This window comes from Gymnoscopelus braueri (assembly GCF_963280865.1).
Source record: "Gymnoscopelus braueri genome assembly, chromosome: 19".
Classification (NCBI taxonomy): domain Eukaryota; kingdom Metazoa; phylum Chordata; class Actinopteri; order Myctophiformes; family Myctophidae; genus Gymnoscopelus; species Gymnoscopelus braueri.
In genome coordinates, this window is record NC_137621.1 from 30,058,290 (window position 1) to 30,083,137 (window position 24,848).

The following is a 24,848-nucleotide window of genomic DNA, read 5'->3' on the forward strand; positions in this document are numbered from 1 at the left end:
GTGTACAGTGTGTGAGAGTGAATCAGTACAGTGTGTGTGTGTGTGTGTGTGTGTGTGTGTGTGTGTGTGTGTGTGTGTGTGTGTGTGTGTGTGTGTGTGTGTGTGTGTGTGTGTGTGTGTGTGTGTGTGTGTGTGTGTGTGTGTGTGTGTGTGTGTGTGAAAACTCCAATAGATTACAATATCACCCAAGTCACTCTTCATCACACATATAGTATAACATAATTACCCTGCAATGATGAGTGGCAGGGTATTATATTCCTTTCCTGTGTATCTCTGTGAACAAAATCATTCCAGAGAGAATAGGCAGATATTCATGAAACTCGTTGGGAATGATTAGCAGCCAGCCCTGTAGAGATTAATTTAAAAGGTCAAAGGTCAAGGTCACAAGCATGGTTAAAATATCACAATTAGTCATATCAGGAATGGATAGGCGTAGAACGATTATGTTTCTATGAATGAAAATGAAATCAAAGGATGTAATCAAAGGATGTAATCATTTGTAATCATTTGTTATCCGTACTTGGCTTACCGATAACAAACTGTCACTACACCTTGGGAAAACTGAATCCATTCTCTTTTGGACCAAACATTCCCTCAGACAGATGGATGTAAATGATTTCAAGGTCAAAGTCGATGACACAATTATCTCTAGCAAAGAAGAGATTACCTATTTGGGTTGTGTTCTTGACAAATACCTGACAGGTGAAAGCATGGCTACAAAGGTGGTCAAAAGAGTAAACCAGAGAACCAAATTTATGGGCAGAGTTTCCTCTTTTGTCAACCCTCAGGACCCTCTCTGGGGCCCTGATTCAACCACTTTTTGACTATGCTTGCACCTCCTGGTACTCCAACACCTCAGTGTCACTGAAGACTAAGCTTCAAATCTCCCAAAACAAACTGATTCGGCTACTCCTCGGATTGGGGCCCATGACCCACCTTTCTCCCACCCATTTTGCCAGCCTAGGCTGGCTCAGGGTGGAAGACAGGGTTAAACAACTAAAAATGGGACTGGCCTTCAAAATTGTAAATGCAAATTTGCCCGATATGCCCCCTATTCCCACATATCTGAGTAAATACCTCCAAAAGGTTAGCGACACCCACAGTCACAATACCAGAGGGAGCATTAACAACAATTTGGTACCACCCACCCATAAATCAAACATGGGCAAATTCTCCTTCTACAGCACTGCCACCCAGGATTGGAATAGTCTAACTCCATCCCTCAAAAAATGCAGTTCGCTGGGCTCATTTAAAAGAGCCTTAAAAAATCACCTTTCAGGAGGCCAAAGGTGGAGGTAGTACCATTTTCCCGTTAGACAGCAGACCCCCCCCCCCTGTTCTTGTACATATTTTCCCCTCTTTTTTATTTTTTTTGTTGTACATAGTGTTATATATTTTTTTTTTGGCTGTTTATTTTGTAATGATATTTGAACTGTGGTGCCACTATATATGCCTATGAATTAAATACCAAGGCCCTCATTGGAAACAAGTCCGCAAGGACTTTTATGAACGGACCTGTTAGACAAAGTATTTTAAATGTAACTGTGCTGTTTTACATTTTTTGCCTAATAAAATATTCAATCAATCAAAAAATTTGCCATCAGTGACACCACACTGTGTCATCAAATTGCACACATTTTCAATACAAATGTCAAACTGTCATTCCAAAGGTGATAACTCAAACCTAACATCAATGTTACTTATCAGCCATGGCTGATATGTAATTTTGAAACAATCAGCCAAGAATCAACCAAGGTGTTGAATGGTATTGATAATGATATTGGTGTGAGTAGGGTTAGCATGCCCAGGTGCTTTTTGTAACAGTAGGCATAGGACATAGGCCTACTCTTAGAGTAAATATAAGATGAAACTTAAACATCAGATCAGTCTGCAGCTGCAGCACATTCGATTATTTAACCTATCTGAATGGTTAAAATAGCCACGAGTGTGAAGAACAATTTTAATAGAACATGTTTACCACCTGCTGGTTACTAGCAGCAGGTGCACCACTCTATTACCCTTTGAGATTCTTTGAGACGGGTATTACTGGAGATCGAGGCTACTGCAGGCTAGACTAGAGTATCATGTCTCACTCCTCTGGTCTCATTCTGATGACAGTTGCCTTTGAACTGGGCTACTTAAATATTGTAGATTAGTTTTGAAAAATGAAAAGAAAGTTACTTAAGGTTTATTTATCCCCATCTATGAGTTACCAATCCAACCAAGTACTCGGCATACAAAGCTATTCAGTATTCAGCATCACCATAAGGTTATTTTTAGAAGCCGTCCATAACGATATTAAGGTGAAATTAAGCCCTTACGCCACTAGATGGAACAGTGAGACTAAAAGAATGGTCCGAGTATTTTATTGGATCCAATTCAGGACACACACCGTTCTGAGGTCTGTTTGACTTTGAGTTAAATGGCTGCTTGTTGTAGAAGCAAACAGCCTGCTTTCTTGTACGTCATATGATAAGGTTGGAGCATACCCAGAGCAGGCTGCAGCCCCACTTTGGGAAGGAGGCACCCATATCTCACCTAGCTCTGATCCATAGCGTTTGAATGTTTTAGTTACTCCACTACGCCCCCTACTGATCTTTTCAATAGAATAATTCGATTGACCAGATCTGTAGGGGGCGCAGTGTAACTAACATTCTTTTCCATCCAGTGAAATATTTTCTTTTCTGGACAAAAAGTGTATTTTAGACGTGTGGTGGGGGGCACCGACTGTTCCCACTAAGGAAAGTAGGCTTTCAATATCTTAAAACCATCTTTGTTTTGGTGAGTAGCGAAAGCGCATTTTTTAATTTTTACTACAGACGCGAGGCTGCGGCCGCTCCGCTACCGTGGGTTTGCGAGCAACGGCTCGAAAGTAACATAGCGTTAAGGAGAACTCCTTCTAACGCTATGGACCAGAGGTATATCTCGTCACCCACACAGCGCGCAGCGCAGGGCCCCCTTTATCAACATAAGGGAGGGAGGCGTATCCGCTCCCCTCTCACTCCCTTCACATACCACTCTCACTGTCTCACACCCATATATACATTAAATATAAGCGGCTCACGACGTCCCCTCCCCTCTACATGCTGTTAGTGAAGTGTATGGGATTTCTTTCTGCATAGCGTTGGACAGACAGACATCGATTCGCATCGTCGTGCGCACCAGAGCGAGCGAGGGAGGACGTCCGCACCGCCGCTCGTCCTTTTCGGTCGGGTGGGAACTAAGAAGAATAACGCACAGCCACTAGACAGCTCCCGGGGACGCGTGTGTATTTGTCGGCTTGAGCGCAGGAGCCGCCGCTGCCCCACGAATCCAAACGGGCGTGAACGGGCATCACCTCGGCGGCCAGCAGCAGCAGCAGCAGCCACAGCAGGGGTTAGCCAGGCAAGCCAACAGAGGAGGAAGAGGAGAGAAGAAGGGGTGGGTGGATCACTATAGTGGTGAACCGACGCGGAGAAATAAACAACTGTGACCGCTGAGAACGAGCGCTGCTGCGTACAACAAGACGCCTGTGAAGGGATCTTCATCTGAGTAAGTCCTGGTTTACAGTGTCTGTCTGCTGATTTACGGCGTCTGGCTGGTTTTAAAGTGACCGGTCATCCGTGTGTTATTGTGCGCGCGTTGACCTGGTTTTGGGTGATTTGTCCGCCTGTGCTGCAACCAGCCTCCACTAGTACAGCAGCATCCTCTCACCTACGACTGGGATGATGTTGTTGGGATGGAGACACAAGAAAAAAATCTTGTTTGGCATTTGACAGCTATTAGGCCTACTACATTTGTGGATTGAATTCCTTGTCGTAAATGTAAATAGTCACAGTATTTAGATCAATTAGATGTACATTTGTTGGGTTAATTTGCAAACACACGCCCGGCGTGTTTGCAAATTAAGCCACAACAATGTATGTCTACATACTGTGACATCATTAAACTGGGTGTCACGGATGGCGAGAAATAGACCTAAATATTGGGCCTACAATAACAAAGTCAGCCGCTCGCTCGCTGTGTGTTAAATCATAGTTGCACAATTATAGGCCTATATACTGTTCCATTGTACGGTCAGGTAAACATAATTCATGCCTGGAGGAGGCCTATACTCTACTGTACTTTTAAATAGCCTTTATTGCCTCGTCCGACAGGTGTAACACAACGACATGTTCAGGCGAATGTCTTTGATGATCCATCATGTAGCATCGATCTGTTGTTCAGGATGATGAGGGGCAGCCTGGCGGGGTTTTTCGACGGTAGATTTACAGTGAGTGGCGCCAGCCGTCGAAGAGATGCGGCTGGGCTTTTTGCAGTGTCTGCTGTGAAAGTGATGAGCGCTAGAGTGCAATGTTATTATGGTGTGTTGTTGTTGTTGTTGTGATGTAAGGATCTGTTCCAACATGGCGCATGCATGAGCTAATAAACTGTACCATGGCATGGCCATTACTTATAGCAGTGTTTTTTTCAACCCTTTTCATACCAAGGTCCATTATTTATTCTGCATTTGAGCCATGGAATGGAACCACAATTTGATGAGATTTAGCCTCTCAGATCCAAGACTTTGGATAAGATTTTTTCCACAATTCCATGCTGTATTGATGTTGTTACCAATAGGAGAGATGACAGGAAACGTTGATCAAAATAACAATTCTTATACATGTTCTAATTGTGTAGACCTCTTGTAAATTAAGTAATGCAGATGTTTAGCAACAATTTAACTCTTTCTTGAGAGTGTAAAATGAAGGTTTCATTTTACACTCTCAGGAGTTAAAGATCTATAAGGGTCCATTTGGTTGCCAACTCTCCATCATTTAGCTGGACCACTGGTTGAGAACCACTGACTTATATACCTATCTACTTATGCCCGGAATTGAAATCTCGCTTTGGACTGAGAGAGTATAGTATAGGCTATTCTAACCAAAGTATTTGGGGTTGGGAATGCTTCAGCAAACAGATCACTTAAATCCCGAGCTAAAATCGTATAAAAAAATGCTTAGTGTTACTGCTGGTGGTGTCATTTGTTCCCCTGCATCATTCCTCAGAATATGAACTGGACCTAAGTACAATGTCTATGTGTCATCTCCTGGAAAGAGACATAGACAGTTGTATTCCTGTACAGGTAACTTATTATATTCCATATAAAATAATACCAACTGGACCAAACCATATAACTCTATGGACCAAACCCATTGCTAATCTAATTTCTTTCCCTAGCTTTGGTCACAGCAGGGGGGGGGGGTTGAATGAGCATTCATCTTGGATCCATTGTTTATAGCATTCTCCTGGGTGTCTGTCCTGTGAACTGAGGCAGGCTGTTGTGCGCAACATCTTTGTTGACAAGGCCGATGTATTGCATGACAATAGTGTGGTTCGTAAACACAACACACCCATAATTTTTTAGAGGGACATGGTATGACCACCACCCAAAGGATATTTTCTTCAACAACACTCTGGAGCTGGATGCCTAATTGTGTTATTGTAGCTAATCAAGTGAGGCCTGTGAGACCTCTGTCGCTAACAGAGCCTTCACTCACATCATCCATGACAAGTATCTGTTCTGCTGTGATTTACTACTGAGTTAATAATGGATTAAACAAGTTCAACCACTGATGACTTGGTTGAATTCTTACAGACTTACAAAACTGTCTGGCATAGAGTCATGGCAGCATTTCTTTAACTGCTGCCAGATAGAATAGAAAATAGCATTTCATCCAAAAATAGACCTTTAGTCTTATCTAATAAGTCATCTTATTTCTAGTGAGTTCACAGGTGACGTAGTGATGTTTTGATGAGCAAGGTTTCCCAGATTTGACAGATTTGGGTACTGCACAGAAAAAGGCAAGACCATCTATTAACGTTACGCAACACTGAGACACACATGTACTGTGAGAACGTGAGTGTTTGTTTACCTCAGAGAGTCTGAAAAAGGACCTGTAAGAGTCCGTATTTACACTCTCAAAAGTTCAATTTCAGTGTAGGCTTAAGTGCATGTAGTGTATGTACATCATTACCCCCACCTGTAGTCAGCCCTGTAAATTCTGAAATCTAATCTAGGATTTCCACACAAAATTGTGTAATTCTCAGTGAGATTCAGTGTGCTGGTAATTGTTTAGCCTTTGTTTTGAGGGTATGTGTAAAAGTTGCAGCCTCAGCGACGGGCCTCAACCACGTGGCCTTAGTAGATGGTCGACAGCCTCTCTGTTGCTCTGTGTTCTGTCAGCTACAGTCACTACAGAGCTGACAGCACTCCCGTTGTCAACCCAGGGACAGCCTCGCATGTGTGTGTGAGAGAGTTTTCACGTGAGTTTGTATTTGTTCATCTGCATGTCAGTGAATGTGTGAGTTTTGTTTGTGTGTGTGTGTGTGTGTGTGTGTGTGTGTGTGTGTGTGTGTGTGTGTGTGTGTGTGTGTGTGTGTGTGTGTGTGTGTGTGTGTGTGTGTGTGTGTGTGTGTGTGTGTGTGTGTGTGTGTGTGTGTGTGTGTGCGTGCGCGCGTGTGTGTGTGTGTGTGTGTGTGATGTCATGTGATGATGACTAGTATTTTGCACAGTGAGAGCCAAAGCACAGCCCAACACTGTTGGGCTGTGCTTTGGCTCTCACCAATACCTGTCATGCCCTTGAGCAAGGCATTTATCTCAAAACTGCTGCTCTGGTCAGGGGCCAAAAGAAGATGACTGTGTTTGTATTGTGCCACTTCCTAGATCTGACTGTACCTAAGAATGTTATGCTTAATGTATTCTCTGTCATACATATAAATTAAGTATTACCGTGTAGCAGAAATTTTCTTTCGATTACAGCATGCATGCATGCTACGTTATGTCAGGGAGACATACTGTAGAATCCTGTCTGTCAAGTTGTGCCACTTGTGTGACAACACAAGTGGCACAACTTGACTTGACTTGTAACAGTTTAGCTTTAACATCGTTTTTTCGTTGTTGGTTGTTACAAACCAACATTTCGTCCCGCCCCCTTATCAGTGTAGCTGATAGACCTCAGTGCAATATCAAAAGTTTCTAATTCTGGTAGGACTGCTTTTCTCAGGATATATAGTAACCACCTCTGCTGAGTAATTGTTTGTTTTTCTATGACTGTGGAGTTGGCAGAATGACATTGGTAGCAGGTATCTCATGGGGTTGCCTTAGCCTGGTAAACCCTCCCTCCAGAAATCTCATTTGTATTTTATTTCAGGAGTGATGGAAATGAGATTTCCGGAGGGAGGGTTTACCAGGCTAGGGTTGCCTCACTGACAGAGTGATACATAGGCTTAACTGGTGATTACCCTGCTTGACTCTGCTTGTCATTAGACACATAAATGTATTAATGCAGTGGTTATAAAATCAGATTAGCCAGCTTTGCATGGAAAATGAAATGACGCGCATTACCTAACCACTTAAACTCAGCTACTGCTTTGGGCTGAAAGCTGATATTGTTTGGCACGATGGTGGGGGGAGGTGACAGCCTGCAAGTAGTAGTAGTAGTAGTAGTTGTAACTTTCAGATGTAACTCTATTTCTCTCCATCTTTCTCTCTTAAAGACACTCCCATCTCTCCTCTTCTGCCTTGATGCTCCTTCCGCCCGTAACCCCCCCCCCCTTTTCTTCAGACTTTCGCCGGCTTTGTAATGATGGATAAGAAAGAGGATTTGTATCTTCACTGTCAGTAGATTGTGGGTTTCTTGTCAATTCTCCGTAACATACTCACTATGGGATATCACCGCCCCCTGGCGTTGATGCAGAGCTACATACCATAAACTCCCGGGCCATTCATTGGCTGAGAAGGGTATGTCACGTGTCCGGTAGACCGGAAGAGGTATAAAACCTCTTGCGTGACGTGGCTCATCCTCTTTCGCTTCTCTGCATGGCAGATGCAACAGCTCAAGACATACCTTAATAATAACAAACGTAACTTTGATCAGGACAGAAACCAGCTTTAGCCCACTCGGTGGTACTTGTACTAACCAACGGGTTTTCCTCCTATTAAAAAAAAAAAAAAAAAAGTTTTATTATTTCCGCTCCCGCGGCTATCTTCTCTTTCTTTCTTTTACTGCTAAAGCAAGTTTTCCTCCTTTGAGTTTTCCGCGCTCTTAGCCTTGCGGCTGAAAGCTAACAGGTTAGCTCGAGATGGAGGTTCCACGTCCCTGCGTATTGCTGCTCTGCCGCTTGATGATCGCCGGGGATGACCCTCGTGGTTTCTGCATCTCGTGCCTCGGTCTCTACGGGGCCGGGGCATTTCCAAGAGGCACCGGGACGCTGCGAGGACTGCGCTGTTCTCCACGCTGCACCTCGATAGCCGCTTAGCCAGGGCAGCGCCCTGGCTGCGGGAGGCAGCGACGTCTCGTCCCCGGTCGTCGCGGATCCAGCAACACGGCCCAGGGAACGTGGGTGGTGGGGCCCACCACGTGCGCTCACAGTCCACAATGGGCCCTCCGGCAGTCCCGGCTGCGAGCGGCGTTAGCCCCCGCTCGCAGCACCTCCAGGCTGCTACACAAGCCGTGCTACGCAGCACTGCAGCAGCCGCTAGCACCGTGTGCAACTACCTAGCGGCACTTCCTTCCCCTCTTCCCAGCCGTCTACTCCGCTGCCACAGCAAGCGTACCGGGCCAGCGGTGCGTCGCCAGGAGACGACGAAGGGGCGACGGCAGCATAGGCGAGGGGAGAACGAGGCAGAAGCTCGTGAGTGAGTTAGCCCAGACTAGCTACGTTAGCTGCTTCGCTAGGTTAACGTCGCCTTAGTCAGGCAGTGTTTTGTTGGCTTAACACCCATGCAACAGGTTATTAACAGCGTTGTCCTAGCCTAGCTTGCCTCGCTAGGATGACACCAGCTTGTTAGCCTTCTCACTCTGTGTATCGAGCAAACCTCGGGGGCTTCTGAAGACCTTACTCGATGGAGATGGACGGCTCCTCGACTGCCAGAAGGCCATGTTTAATGAAAACGAATGTGTGTTTAAAAGTACAATTTTTTTTCTGCCAAAGAAATAAATGTGTTACATGTTACAAACGATCTCGTTCTTTCACGTGGCTTGAGTGCAGCGGAGCAGTGGAGTCCCCTACCGCGGGCTTCTCTGCTCCAATGCTCTCTGTATATAAGCCCATAATGTCTGTGATGCCCGAACTCCGGTATCCCAGACATTGATGGGCTAATATCTATGCATGTAATGTAAATGTATCAACGTTCTCAATTACATAAGCCCACACTGTCTAGAACACCCGAGTCCCGGTGTTCTAGACATTGTTGGATAACATCTGAGAGAGCAGCGGAGCAATGGAGTCCCCTGCAAGCGGCCTCCTCTGCTCCAATGCTCTCTGTGTATAAGTCCACAATGTCTGTGATGCCCGAACTCCGGTATCCCAGACATTGATGGGATGATATCCGTGCATGTAATGTATCAACGTTCTCAATTACATAAGCCCACACTGTCTAGAACACCCGAGTTCCGATGTTCTAGACATTGTTGGATAACATCATATGAAGGTAATATAAAAACCCACATCACCCCTGTCCGCCAGAGGGCGCAAATGCGCCAGTGGAATGGGGTCACGCCGGTTTTTGCCTTCCGTCCCACAGGAAGTGCTCACGCACCACTGTGAACCGGAAGTACTTCGGTCAGACATGACCCCTTGGCCGTACCGCCTCATGTTTTGCAGGCCACGTTCGCCTTTAACGAGCGACAAAGCATCCCCTACGGGGAGGAAGGTTTTGTCGCCTCACGGGCTTCCGTCCCACAGGAAGTGCCCACGCACCACTGTGAACCGGAAGTACTTCGGTCAGACATGACCCCTTGGCCGTACCGCCTCATGATTTGCGGGCCACGTTCGCCTTTAACGAGCGACAAAGCATCCCCTACGGGGAGGAAGGTTTTGTCGCCTCACAGGCTTCCGTCCCACAGGAAGTGCCACGCACCACTGCAAACCGGAAGTACTTCGGTCAGACATGACCCCTTGGCCGTACCGCCTCACGTTCGCCGCTGGAGGGCGACAAAGCACCTCCTAGGGAGGACGACTTTGTCGACAAGATGGCGGCGGCCAGAGTAAGTTAGGAAGAGAGTAATGACAGTAGCGTCGATCCCATTGTGAGAATGGAATGCGGAAGTGCTCTGTCTACGTCAATGAGATAGTTCCAATGTTGGAACTATAGCCCATAGAGGCCCGCTTTGCGGCGAGATCGAAGCGTGACGTTACTCTCTCTTCTACACTCTGGCGACGGCCAAGGTAGGATTAATCATTGATATATATATAGTTTTCACTGTATATATCTTTGGGCTTAATTCTGACGCCGGGGTTTTTCCCCGTGGCCAGTCTCGTGACTCCTCCGAGTCCTCCGTTGGCCCGAGGGTTAGCACCGCCGGCGGCAGTGGCAGCGTCACTGGTCCCCATGGCAACGGTCCCCATGGCAACGCTCCCACTCTCCGAGCGGCCGGTGACGTCATCGTCCAAGCCACTCGCTCGGTGTGTGAAGCAATGGAGGTTTGCAAGCCGAATGCTTAGGTATTGCTCACAATACTAAAGGGTTTCAGGCTGCATTTCTCCACAAAAACCCCCCGTGACAGAAAAAGTATTGTTTTCCCGTGCAAGGGGCCCAGCAGCCAATACTCTGAGGGAGGAAGTTTCCTTCCTCTTGAGCATGGGCGCTATTAAAGGATTACTTCCGATACTTCTGTTTACTATCCCAGTACATCAGCGTTACACTGTGTGTGTACAGGGTTTTTCAGTACAGCAGTGACACACTGTGATTGTACTGATCAACTCCCCTGATCCGAAACAACACATTGTGGTTGTACTGGTGTGTTTTCCACGTGCTCTTATGCATATAATCTCCTATGTCGGACACGGTGTTGTTCCTCTCATGCAGAGGATAAGGCAACCATGTCTCTGAGAGAGGGGGTTCACTCTCTCTCCATAGTGAGTATGTTACGAAGAATTTGTCAAGAAACGCAAGGTTACGTTGTAACTCCGGTTTCCTTAGAATTCAGAGTAACATAGTCAGAGAACTATCTATGAATCGGAACCAACTGGTTTTCTATTCGTAATATTTTCTGGTGGAAAAGAAGGGGGGGGGGGTACGACCCATTCTGAATCTGAAGGATCTCAATAAATACTTGGGTCAAAGAGCGGACCTCTGTCTCCGCCATTTTGGAGGGACTGATGCCCCCTTTGCCGTACCGCCTCACGGACTACAGGCCTCGTTCGCCACTAACGAGCGACAAAGCACTCCCTAAGGGGAGGACGACTTTGTCGACGCTCCGTCCGGAGCCTTTGGGCTCAGACGAGAGGGCGACGGCCAAGGTAGGCTTACTTCGGACGGCCCCGTTTGTCAGAGTGACAGCGCCGTTGGTTTCCATGGAAACAGACAGGCTGCGCTGGCGGACAAACCGGATGCTGGCGTCAGGCAAGGTCCCCGTGACCGGTCACGTGACCCCGCCGGGTCCTAACGGACCGTTAGTACCTCTACTGCCTCGGGCGGTCACCTCAGGGTTAGCACCGCTGGCGGCAGTGGCAGCGTCGCTGGTCCCCATGGCAACGCACACAGGGTTAGCGCTGCTAGCACCAGTAGTAGCGTCTTTGGTCCCCATGGCGACGCACACACAAGAAACCGGTTCCCTTGGAAACGGATCTCAACGTTTCTTGGCTCATGGTGTTTTAGCCTTGACTAGCTTGTTAGCTGCTAGGTTTGCAGAACCTCCAGTCAGGCTACTGTTGCTTCGATTGGCGGCTAACTGGCCTCACTAACAACAACACATTGCAGTGTTGTTTTTTGGTGCAGCGCATAGCCAGCCCCGCTAAGGCAACACCACGGTGGCCACCTTCCACCGCTACCCTTCCACGGTCTCTAACGGCCCCGCATGTGCGGGTCCGCTGGATCACGTGGCGACATCACCGGTCCAGTTGGAAACGTGTGCGTTGTCCGCACTGGGTGACATCAGAGCCCCTCCTGACTCGCTTGCTGAGGCAGCTTGTTGGAGAGTTTGCAGTCCGGAACTGTTTTACTATCCCGGTACTTCAGTGGTACACTGTGTGTGTAGGGGTTTTTTCAGTACAGCAGTGACACACTGTGGTTGTACTGGTCAGCTCCCCTGATCAACAACAACACACTGTGGTTGTACTGGTGTATGACCCTCTCTGCGGACGGTGCGGTAAGGAGATGGGTGGACCGGCATTGTTTTCAATGCTTATTTCCACGTTCCTTTCTATCCACCACAGTCAGGAGGTGGCGCGGCACACGGACGTGGCCGTTTCCCCACTTGACGTCGAGGGGTTTTTCACCGTCACCGTCCGTCGAGCGTCTTGGTCCGTCTCAGCAGACCACCTTCATAGGGGATCTCGCTGGGCTAGACCAGGCTCACGGCGCGTCTGTCCCGGGCGGGATAGACGGCGTTTCGGCCTAGGGTCTTCTCGCGTGAGGCGACAAGTCACATACAGGCTATGCGTGCAGGCGACGGGTCTCATGACTTCGGCCTTACACCTGTTTCATTTGGACAAGCCCCACGTGTGACCTTTTTTCCCCGGAGGTGGATGTGGGCTCTTGGAGCCCCGTCCACCGGAGGTTGTCATGTCCTGATCGGGACCGACAACACCACGACCGTGTGCTATGCCAAAAAGCAGGGAGGCCTGGCCTCTCCAGTGTTGGACAGGCTAGCTGGCGATCTGACGCTGTGGTGCGACGCGCGCCTTACGTCAACCAGAGCCTCACAGGTACCGGGCCTCCTGAACAGTGGAGCGACTCTGTTGTCCAGGGGCTTTTTTGGTACGCAGATTGGCCTCTCCTCCGGAGATAACAAGCCAGATCTGGGCCAGGTTGGCCGACTGAACTGCTTTATGCATTCCCGTCACTGGAGTTGGTCCTCTCAACTTGTCAGACTCAACGGACTGTCAGTGCCACTGGTGGCACTGGCGTGGGGCGCATGGAGGTTAGGAATAATCCTCTCCTCTACAACGAGCCCTGGGCCCTCCCCCCGATCAGAGATCTGCTACGGCAGGCAGGGGTCGGAATTTTCCACAAGCAACCTCAGGACCTAGACCGGTGGGCTTGGCCCGTGAGGGGGAGACCTTGACTTCTTATGGCCTGCCCCCTGAGGTGGTAGCTACCATCCAGGGGGCGAGGGCCCTTTCCACGAGGTCTGCGTACGACGACAGGTGGAACCTGTTCGTGTCATGGTGTCTGGGTCAGTCACCGCCGGTTGAGGCCTTCCGGGCCTCGGTACGCAGCATCCTCATGTTCTTGCAGGACAAATTGAACCAAGGTCTGGTTTTCTCGACGGTTAAGGTGTACCAGGCGGCCATTTCCGCTTGTCACGTGGGTTTCGATGACATGACGGTTGGCCGACATCCGCTGGTGCGTAGTTTTATGAACGGTGCCAGGCGGGCCAGGCCGGTCTCTAGGCCTCTGTTCCCGGCCTGGGACCTGGCGGTGTTGCTGGGGCGCTTTGCCTCCCACCGTTCGAGCCTTTTCACTCTATGGATCTGGAGATCGTTAGTCTCGAAACGGTTCTTGTGGTTGTTTTCACTACAGCTACACGGGTCAGCGACATACATGCGCTCTCAGTAAGTTCGGAGTGCATGAGGTTCTTGGGAGACGACAGCAGGGTTTGGTTAAGCCCAACATGGCGTTTGTTCCCAAGAACGGAATGGTGACCCAGACACCGGTTGAGCTGATAGTTTTCATCCGCCTCCTTTCGCTTCGGCAGAGGATAGGCGGCTGCACTGTCTCTGCCCAGTGAGGGCGTTGAAGCTCTACTGCCAGAGGACGGCGGTCGGCCGGTCGTCGTCGCAACTTTTTGTCTCCTTCGGCCCAGATGGTCGGAGGAAGGCAGTGACTAAGGCGACGCTTTCTAGATGGAGTGTGGATGCCATTAGGCTGGCCTACGTCAGTAGTGGCGCTCCAGTTCCAGAAGGACTGAAGGCTCACTCTACTAGAGGCGTGGCTACTTCCTGGGCCCTCTCCAGGGAAATGTCGGTCCAGGAGGTGTGCGCGGCCGCAATCTGGTCGTCTCCATCGACTTTTGCGGCTTTCTACAGCCTGGATGTGGCAGCGGCGTCAGTGGCGCACGCTGTACTGGACATAGCGGCTGTCTCTAGTTAGGGTAGGGGAGGTTAGGCAGGTCTTTTGTGTAACCCGCCTTTTTTCCCTTCTCTACCTTCCTTCTCTTGAGTCCCCTCGGAACCACCGTTGGTAGGTTTCCAGGGGAGGAGGCCCTGTTTCCTTGTTTTCACTTATGGGTCAGACTTGTGTCTGTTCATTAGATGAATAGGCAGACTTGGTCTGTCAGGGTCCTTTTCTTTCAATTATATACCGCACCCCGGCCCGGAGGGCTGGGGCGCCCGTGAGGCCGAAGGTCACGTCCAGGGGGACGGGGCCTTATGGCTAGGGGGCGTGCGGACCTGAGATTCGGTATGGCTATAAGCCCCAGGGGGGTTTATGTATCCCATAGTGAGTATGTTACGGAGAATTGACAAGAAACTCAGGGTTACGGATGTAACCCCGGTTTCTTTAGAATTCGGAGTAACATACTCACCTAACACCCCTGTTTGTGTGCATCTGCATGCAGGAAGCGTGTTAAAGAGGATGAGCCACGTCACGCAAGAGGTTTTATACCTCTTCCGGTCTACCGGACACGTGACATACCCTTCTCAGCCAATGAATGGCCCGGGAGTTTATGGTATGTAGCTCTGCATCAACGCCAGGGGGCGGTGATATCCCATAGTGAGTATGTTACTCCGAATTCTAAAGAAACCGGGGTTACATCCGTAACCCTGAGTTTTCCTCCGATTAAAGTTTGCCATTTTTAGTCTCTAAGCTGTTTTAATCTCAGAGGAAAAAACATACTCCGCACAGCAGTGTGTGTGCGCGCCTCTGTAGTCTGTACGCCTCCCAAAAGACAAAGTACATAAGCAGAAGAGGAGAGATTTTGAGAGGGAGAGAGAGAGCAACAGTCACCTCTCTGAGTCATTTCTCCACAAAATGCTTCTTAAGTATTTGTAGTATTTGTACACACACGTACACACACACACACACACACACACACACACACACACACACACGCTCATATGATGATCATCAGGCTTGTTGCAGAGAAATCGTATCAAAAGAGCTATTGATAAGCAGGAGAGAGATCCATCCATCTCTGTGCCCTGTGGGTAACCTCACATCACAAACACACTTCTATCTAGAGAGTGAGACGAAAAAGATTGGACATCGATCGCAATCTCTTCTGGGATGAGTGGGATCTAACAATCCCAGAAGTGATCGGAAGGTATCGGACTAACACGGCCTACATATACTTAGAGTAAACAATTCCTGCCCTGAACCTCTTGAGAGTTCTAAGTGGGTAACTGGGGGGCTGCCATGAGGGAAGGTACCTATACCTACATGTATGTATTTGGCCTAATGGTTCCTGTATTAACACTGAAAGCCTGGTGCAATAATGCAAGGCCATAGGCCGCTTCCCATATCCGGACTGACAATTGAGAGGGGGGATGAGAGGGCGAGTGAGACAGAGAGAGAGGTCACAGAAGACTGTCCAGTGTGTAAATGTACTCCCTGTAAACATCAAAGTGATGCTGTTCGTTAGTCATGTCGATGCTAATGCAGTTAGAGTGATTTTGCAGAAAGTTTCAGATAGAGGTGAATTTCAGGCCTGAGTGCAATTACCCTTCTGATGACTAATTCCTGTTCAGCAGCACTAATTTCATTCTGAAGTGCAAAAAACACATAAAACAAAATAACATTACCTCGCTCTATGTTCAAAATGAAAATGGCCTAAATGTTGATATACTGGAGATTCAGATATAGTTTGGTCACTCATAATATATTTTCTTCCATAATGGAGCACTGCCATTTGACCACATTGAAATTGTGGCAAGTGAGGTCAATTTTACTTTGAACATATAGAGACCAGCTGCTCAAGTGGTGCTGGCTGGTGGCCAACAGAGGAAGTCAATTGGTTGAACTGATCAGACCCCAGAATGTGTGTAGCTATATGAATATAAAACACTGCTCCGTCACTTGCATTCGTTACGGTTGGCTGCTTGTCATGTTGTTGAGCTAGAGCTCATAATTTATCTTACAGCTGCATCTGTACGTTTCTCTGGACAAAAGCGTCAGCAAAATACAAATAAGGATGCAATGTGTAGTCAAACTAGCCATTGACTTCACAGTAAAATTGGCGGTGTTAATCTATCTATTTGTAACTCTGAGAGTGTACTCACACCAATTTGGTACATACATTTAAGTACACTCTCACTGTGTAGCAAGTTTTTAAAATAAAACCCCCCTGAACTTACCATTACATATCTAGCCTCATCACAGCTCTGACAGTGAGAAATGATGGAGAGGAGGTCAGAACTCAAGCAGCATGTGTGTGGTTCTCATTCAACCTCCTGTCAGGGGTGTCCGTCAGTAACTCAACATCTCTCTGCTCTCTCACTGACAGAACTGTTATCTCTGAGTGACCTCCAGAAGACCACGCTGTGACCCCCGTCACACTAACAATGTGACCTCAGCAGACTTCCTTGGGTTTTTATTGGCCTCGTGCTGCTGTTTATGTTGGGCAGGGTCTGTATTGCGCCTTGCCTCGCAGCGCTGAGGGATCCAGCTCTCTGCATGTGTGTGGTAAACAGGGACTGTTGTGAGTGTGGTGGGAATTAGCGCACGCACGCGTGCGTGCGCTAATTCCGCGTGTGTGTGTGTGTGGGGGGGGGGGGGGGGGGGGGCCTTTGAGTGGCATATACGTGTTTATGTACATGTGTGAATGTACATATGCTAGTCTGGGATTATAATGTGCGTGTTTGTCAGTGATGTCTGTGTGATTGTGTGTGCCGTGTGTGCATGTTAAGACATCAAAAAGACTTCAACTGTTACTTGTTTAACTGTGGATTCAAATAAAGCAATCAAATGTAAGGCATGGGCTGATGTGTATGTGTGAGTGTGTGTGTGGTGGTGGTGGTGGTAATGTTTCCGTATAAGGTGCCATGGGTGTGGGTGGCCTAGGGGAGTAGCAAGGAGGTGTATCATTGTCGCTGTGCACTCTTGGCCCTGGGGAAGGAAGAGGGGGAAGTTCAGAGCAGAGAGGACTCTGGAGAGAGGAGAGAGAAGAGCCACTCCACGGCTGTGAGACTGAGAGGGATATGAGATTAGTTTCCTCCACTCTGTCTTCTAATGCTTGGCCTGGGTCATTAGGCTCAAGATGGAGAGAGTCATTTTCACAGTCCTCATTCCATCTGAAGAGGAAACATTCTTGTGACAAACTGCGAGTGTGTACGCACGTGTGTGTGGGGGTGGGGGGGGGGTTGTCTTTGTGTCTGTTAACTCTGTTTGCCATATTTTCTGGCTCTGCTTTTCTATGCAATGAAACAGAAATGCCATAAAACAGTGTGTGACACACACACACACACACACACACACACACACACACACACACACACACACACACACACACACGTGCGCGCACTGAACGAACGGATCAAACTGTATCAATATGCTGCTGTACTGTATCCTAGATTTCTCATTCAGATTGTTATGGTGTTTGTCAAAAAGGTAATCCCAGATTACAGGTGATGCCACCTAAGGTATGATGGCTCCTAAATTCTCCTCAGCTGGCAGATAGAAAGGCCACTTCTGTAAACACAGACACACAGTGTGACTCGGCTAAGGCCTCTGAGTCTGCGCTTTAACAGAGCAATTGCACTTTTTGTTCTGAAGTTGAGAAGTGTTGTTTTAGTTGCTATACTGCCGTCATCTGATTTGTTTTGCTATGCGTAGTTAAGCTGATCAGTTGCTGTATAGCTGTGGAGGAAGACCTCTCAAAAAAGCACTTAAACTGCAGAACAGCATCCACTGTAGCCAATACCAATAGCATTCCTTTGAGTAGTAAGGCAGTTCCCTGAAGTGGGGTACAGCTACTGTAAACCTTCACCACTGAATAACAGGTAAACATTTGCCTTTTTAATGTTAGATCTCACTCACACTGTTGTCCAGTGCATTTTCTTGGTTGGAATTTGAACCAATCAGCATCCTTTGAATGCGATAAAGGAAGTAATAGCAGCGGTAATGTTATCGGATAGTATTGATGTTGATATTGAAGCTGTAATGGAAGAAGTTTCAGACTGGTGGGCTGTTATAGCGCCACCATGAGGCTGAATTTTGAAAAAGAAAAACTTGATTGTTTGATGCTTCTCTGTGTCGTTTGGAGCACTGAAAGAAGTTGAGTGCAGTTCAAAATTTATCTGTAGCGCATCATGCTACAGGTGTCACAGATCGCTTTGTAGATTCATGTTGCTGGCTGCCATTAAAAAGGACTTTTTTTTAGCTTGTTACTTTGTCGCCGCTAGTGTGAGTGAAGCATGAGGCCATCAGCGTAATGGCATCTGCAGTTCATACAGTGAGTGGGTAAAGGTACTGTCAGGGTGAGAAGACCCTAAGAACGGTGCTATTAGAAGACAGGATGCTGCTGTTGCTCTAGCGAGTCAGCTAATGTGTTCCGGGAAATGCTATGGCAGCAGTGTGCCCCAGAGGGAATGGGTTTTGGGAGCCACTCATTAGTCAATTTCCCTGACCTCGCTATGCTTGCTATGCACCTGCCTCAAAACAACCTGGGATTGGTCTGCTGCCTGCTTGTTTTGCCAGTCTGTACTTTACTCTGTTGCACGACGGGATTCCCTAAAAAAATTGTGAAATATATATATATATATGATATTAATGTCACAATAGCGATATTGAGATATTTGGTCAAGAATATTGTAATATATGATTATGTCCATATTGCGAAGCCGTAGTTATTAAACAACTTTCCAGTTTTGCTAGCTTCACAAAAAAGTGACAAGACGAGCCATTGTGAGCCAACAAGAATGCGCATCAGGCAAACACAACACTGTGTGACGCAGGATGTAAGGGCACCGCCCCCCCCCCCCCAGGTGAAACACCTTGTTTTCAGGGAGTCAAAAAGTCAGTTATTTTTGGCATTGTTTGTCTGCCTGCCTACCTTCTTGAATCTCTGTAAGTCAAAAAATGCCTCTCTGGCTTCGTATCGGACTGAAAGTCTGTCAACTTTTTTGCCTGTTTGTTTAGCTGTCCCTTTTGTCACTACTGTGTCTGTCTGTCTGTCTGTCTGTCTGTCTGCCTGCCTGTCTGTCTGTCTGTCTGTCTGTCTGCCTGTCTGTCCATCCATCTGACTATATCCTCTCTCAGTCAGTCTGACCTTTACAGTCAATTTCTCACTGTTGGTCAGTTTGATGATTTGATCTGTTCCTATTTGCCTCAGCTTTCCTTTCTAGGACTGTCTGCCTGCCTTCCTGTCTTCCTCCATTCTAAATGTGATTACCACTGTGTACCTACATGATGAAGATGGAAAAAATGCCAGTCTGCTTTCCTGTGAACAACACATAGCCTACCATGCAAACATGATAGTACTAGGGTTATTAATATTCATAATTACATACAGTCTGAAAAGGGTAACGGCAAATGTATCCCTTTTAAGAATAACTTACATACTCACCACATTAAAATATATTCTTTACATTTTTCCTAGCTAGCTGGTCGGTGGATTAGCCACTTTGACCTACTTATGACATCACAGTTTGAATCAGGCTCGCAATCTGTCACACATCCTATCACTCTACTGTGTCATTCATCACCACACAGCCACCATAATGCAAAACATTTTCTGCAAGTGTTTGTTTACTTGCAGTAACTGAGCTGTGAGTGTTGTGTGGTCTCATCCGTGCTGATGGTGGTGACTGTGACCTGACCTTTTCCAGGTCACAGACAAAAAATTATGGATCCCACCCCGTTATGGGCGGAAGCTCTGTGATGTAAATACAAATTGACACATTTTATCTTTAAGATAAAAATGGTTATGGTCAGGCATTAGGTTGGACATTGTTAAGTTGATGTGTAAATTAGAAAAATGTAAGTTCCGGCATTAGGTCACTGATGGTTAACTATGGTTAAGGACGGTATGGGTTTGGTGTGGTTACGGTCAAGGTAAGGGGATGGTCTTCAATTTCTTACTGTAACAGCAGTGAGATCCATAGCATTGCAAATAAGGGTAAACCTCAATGCTCTTTTTGGTTTCAATAATGCACCATAGACACATCAATGATAGCTCCCAGACCTCCCACAAACCACCAATAGGCCAGTGATGGGTTCCTTGATGGACAGTAAGCTCTCTGTCGTCTGTCCACTGTACCCAGGGGCAGAGGAGAGATACATTGGGGAGAAAATAGAAAAAGGACACTTTCTGCACAAACGCACACACACACACACACACAGAGAGAGAGACAGAGACAGAGACAGAGACAGAGACAGACAGACAGACAGACAGACAGCTTAAATGGGCTGACCACACCTTTTGAACAATTTTTTCCCTCTTTACTGGGACATACAACAGAAAAGTTGCTATTGGGAAAAAGATAGGGAAGGCACAGGGTGAATTCTTTTCAGGACATTTGAACCTATTCGTGCAGTGGCAACACTACTATGCCATCGGTGGGCACCTTGTCTACGCTTTTTAGCAGTGCACCGACAGTGACATATTCCTATATAGTATCATCTATTTGGACACAGACAGACTACAAACTAATTGTTTGTCATGTTGGTACTGAAGGACTAAATAAGGAGGAGTGAGGGACGAAAAAGAATGTGTCTGTCTGTCTGTCTGTCTGTCTGTCTGTCTGTCTGTCTGTCTGTCTGTCTGTCTGTCTGTCTGTCTGTCTGTCTGTCTGTCTGTCTGTCTGTCTGTCTGTCTGTCTGTCTGTCTGTCTGTCTGTCTGTGTGTGTGTGTGTGTGTGCGCGCACGCATGCGTGCGTGTCTGTGTAGGGGATGGAGTGGGGTGGGGGAGATCAGATGATTGTGGTTTAGTTTTCTCCAAAGGGTCTCCATGTGATGCTGATGTGGCTTTGGTGCGACGGCAGTGGTGTGTGTGTGTGTGTGTGTGTGTGTGTGTGTGTGTGTGTGTGTGTGTGTGTGTGTGTGTGTGTGTGTGTGTGTGTGTGTGTGTGTGTGTGTGTGTGTGTGTGTGTGTGTGTGTGTGTGTGTGTGTGTGTGTGTGTAATACAGACTGGTATGTGTGCGTTAAGTTTGCGTGCAATGGATGATTTTAATCAGACCCTATGCTCCCAAGCACTAATTCATACTAAACAGGCAGTAAACAAATATGTAGCTCAATGGTAGTTTATCTTCTTGTCAAAGCATGATTAGTCAACAAGTCAAGCTATTCATAGAGCACATTTAAAAAACACCATTGCTGACCAAATGGCTGTGCGATGTCAAAATAACTAGGAAATGATGTGGATCTCAGAATCCACATAGAAACGGCATGACTCCAATGTGGATCTCGGACCTTCATGCTAGCGGCCCGGCCTGTGACATCAGTCATCTATGACGTCAGTCGTCTACTCTAGGACTTATCTGTGGCAACCCCTTTGTCCTCCATTATAACATTTTTTATATTTCATATTATAAAACATAATGTGAAAAACACATTAGTGGGGGTACTTCTGTGGCCTACAGGCAGAGTGCATACAAAGTTTGGTGCTCATTGGTCCTAGCCTCTTGTGAACAAAGTGCTACAATGTCAACAGAATAACAGATACAACATACTGTAAATAAATATGGCGATTGAAGACATGCTTCACGTCCAGATTGACCAGCTGGTCAATCTGGACATGAAGCATGGTGTGGAGGCCAAAAACTATGAAGAAATTGATAATACAGGATAAGTAGGAACTTCAGGTACCGTAGTTTCAAATGCAAAGGGAAATCGATGGCTTTTTAAACAGGATGTTAAAGTGTCAACAGTAGTGGCAAAGAGTGACGGTTTGTTACACAGCTTGGAACAGCAAAGGCAAAAGCTCAATCTCCTTAAGCTTTAACTGAGACCGTGGAACAAACAGTGCTACAGATTAACTCTACCATAGATCATTAGTCCAAGTCCATATACCCGCATTGCTGTCCATCCAGGCCAGGGGTGGGCAACTTTGTAGATGGTGAGGGCCACAAAATTTCCACACTCACTCTGGGGGGCCACATTGTTTATCGGCACTCTCGCCAGTAGTACCCCATTACTCAAAAAGTCACATATGTGATAAATAAGGGATATTAACAATTATTATTCGTTGTTACTTTGTTTTTATTTAGCATTTAGTAATGCTTCTAAGTTCTATCAACTTAAATACAGCTGTACTGCTAAACAAAACTTCACATTCCTGAGTATGCCTTTCAGAGTATTGGTGTAACCTTGGCTTAAAAATATACAAAAATTAACACCAGAATTATAATTAACTAGAATGTGCTCCTCGGAGCACAAGTCTCCGCCAGCAGACCCGTGCTATTTTAATAGCACGGGTCGTCTTGGTAGAACGGGTCGTCTTGGTAGACTGCGCGTGGTTTTTGGTGTTCTGCAGGGGCGACTGAATATGTAGTGTCTGCATCTAAAAGATGTTCTTCTTGAAGCAATGTGTCATATGGGAGTCGTCGTAATTGACTGGTTTGTTCAAATGCTTGTCTGTCATCTTCATCTTCATTGTCTTGAACAGTTTCAGCAGTTGATTGGTGTGTTTGATCTATGTCAGTTTTCTCTAGTGCTACATAATGTATTTGATCAAGGCGGCCAATTGTTACAGTATTAAGACTTCGGCCTTGTTGTGGGATCAATTCAACTCTATAGTCCTCTTCTGTGTTACTGTTGTAGATGAGTATGCTTTCTTAGCTTTGGCCTTCTGCGCCTTTGCTTGGCCTTCTGCGCCTTTGCTTGACCAATGTCATTTGCTGCTTCTTTAGTTTGCATAATGGGAGTTAGTTACATTGTGTGATCTCAGCCTTCTATTTATATATTTATATTACATATTGTGATGTCACGTAAAACTGACCAATGTTAGGTGTTCTCAGAGGAACACACACACGCACGGACGGGTGATTTGTACTGCAAGGTACTGTTGGTAGAATGTGCGTGGTTTTTGGTGTTCTGCAGGGGCGACTGAATATGTAGTGTTTGCATCTAAAGAATGTTCTTCTTGAAGCAATGTGTCATATGGGACTGGTCGTAATTGACTGGTTTGTTCAAATACTTGTCTGTCTTCTTCATCTTCATTGTTGTCTTGAACAGTTTCAGCAGTTGATTGGTGTGTTTGATCTATGTCAGTTTTCTCTAGTGCTACATAATGTATTTGATCAAGGTGGCCAATTGTTACAGTATTAAGACTTCGGCCTTGTTGTTGTGGGATCAATTCAACTCTATAGTCCTCTTCTGTGTTACTGTTGTAGATGAGTATGCTTTCTTAGCTTTGGCCTTCTGCGCCTTTGCTTGACCAATGTTAGGTGTTCTCAGAGGGACACACACACGCACGGACGGGTGATTTGGACTGGAAGGTACTGTTCCAATCAAGACTGATTGATCCTGTCTTACCTCACTTCAAAAAGTAGAAACTTTTTGAAGTGACACACCTATTTATAGGATTATATTTCGTCATGCGTCCCTCTAGCCAATCAAAGGCATTGGTGTCAACATATTGACACGTGTCACGTGGAGCTTGACCAATGTTAGCTTGGCTAACAATGTTTGCTCACACACGGCGGGACGAAGCGAAAACATATTCTCCACCTACGGCGGAGACAATAAGGCTTCTATTAAAATAAACGAGAGTGCGCTCTACAGGTGGACTGTTGTAACTAATATGGATCATGGAAAGTTGCATGTTTGGAACAGCTGAAGGCAATAGTTCACCATTTCGGATATGTTTAGATTACTTTGTTTTTCTTTGTGATTTCAAAAGTGCAAAAGAAAATAATTCCCATAGCTTGGGGCAAAAAATGCTAATAAACAGCTTAAATTTGGGAAAAGTGAAATATGAACTCCCTCACTACCTCCCTGCATATGCCAATGGTCAATACCCACCTGCAAGTTCAATTGATTGGTCTACCCACCAAAGAGAAAATGGATGAAGATGGATGGACAGACTGATAAGAGTTTTGGTCATTATATATAGTAACATATATATAGATCATTAATGCTGCTACCAAAACAAACGTTTGCCCAGCTGGCCAAACCTGACGAGATCTATTAAGAACGTATTTGATAATTTCTCCCAGTCTTGTTTATCTCAACATTTTTGTTTAATTGAAAACTGATTTGATTTTAAACAGTGGCGGTTGGTGTCCAATGGGCTTATTAGACATGACTTGTGACTACTTAGTTAAGAAATTGTGTGCCCCAATTAGTGCACAAACTCTTCCCTACATGACTCTCGAGTTCCTGCCTTCATCAAAGAAGCTTCTCAGATCCTATTGAAAGAGAAAGCTGGCTGGGATAAGTTAGGGAAATGAGGATTCCACATGATTAAATTTCAGTCATGCCTGGGAAATGGGTGTGGTAGCTGATTAGTAACTGCAGCTATACATGTACGTGCTAGAGCGCCTCACTGGAACTATAGAAAAACAAGGATGGATTTGTTATTGGTCAATTAACATTATTAAGCATGCATACCACATGCTCTCGGAGAGACAAGTTAGCCAATTTTGACAGCAGTTGCCCGTTTGTTGAGAAAGAGAGTGAAAGAGAGTTTCACAAAGCTTAATTTTTGGGCAACACCCAAAGCGTGAACACATCCCATTATTTCCTGCCTATCGCTGGAATAACAGCTAGCAATAATCCAAACTCGGTTAAAAAGGCAAAAATAATCTGTAAGGGGATGATGTGGTTGCTTGCTATCCCCCTGAAACACCTGTAATGAATAGATTTCACATTCTTCGTCTTGGCTCAGCCCAAGGGTAATAAATAACTTTCTATGTGTAATGGCTCACGCCAGCTGTTAATTACAGCCAAATGTCTACAAAGAAAATGACAAAATTGCAGATAGCGGACAGTTTGTGAGAGAC

At 46.4% G+C, this 24,848-nt stretch overlaps 1 protein-coding gene across 1 annotated transcript in view; it reads left to right on the forward strand.

The window, feature by feature from the left end:
• The first annotated feature begins 3,067 nt into the window (after nt 1-3,067).
• Nucleotides 3,068-24,848, forward strand: part of palm1b (paralemmin 1b) — a 33,915-nt gene continuing 12,134 nt past the window's right edge. The window contains exon 1 of the mRNA XM_080414469.1: nt 3,068-3,531. The gene's annotated coding sequence lies outside the window, so the exon portion shown is untranslated. The remainder of the gene's footprint in view (nt 3,532-24,848) is intronic.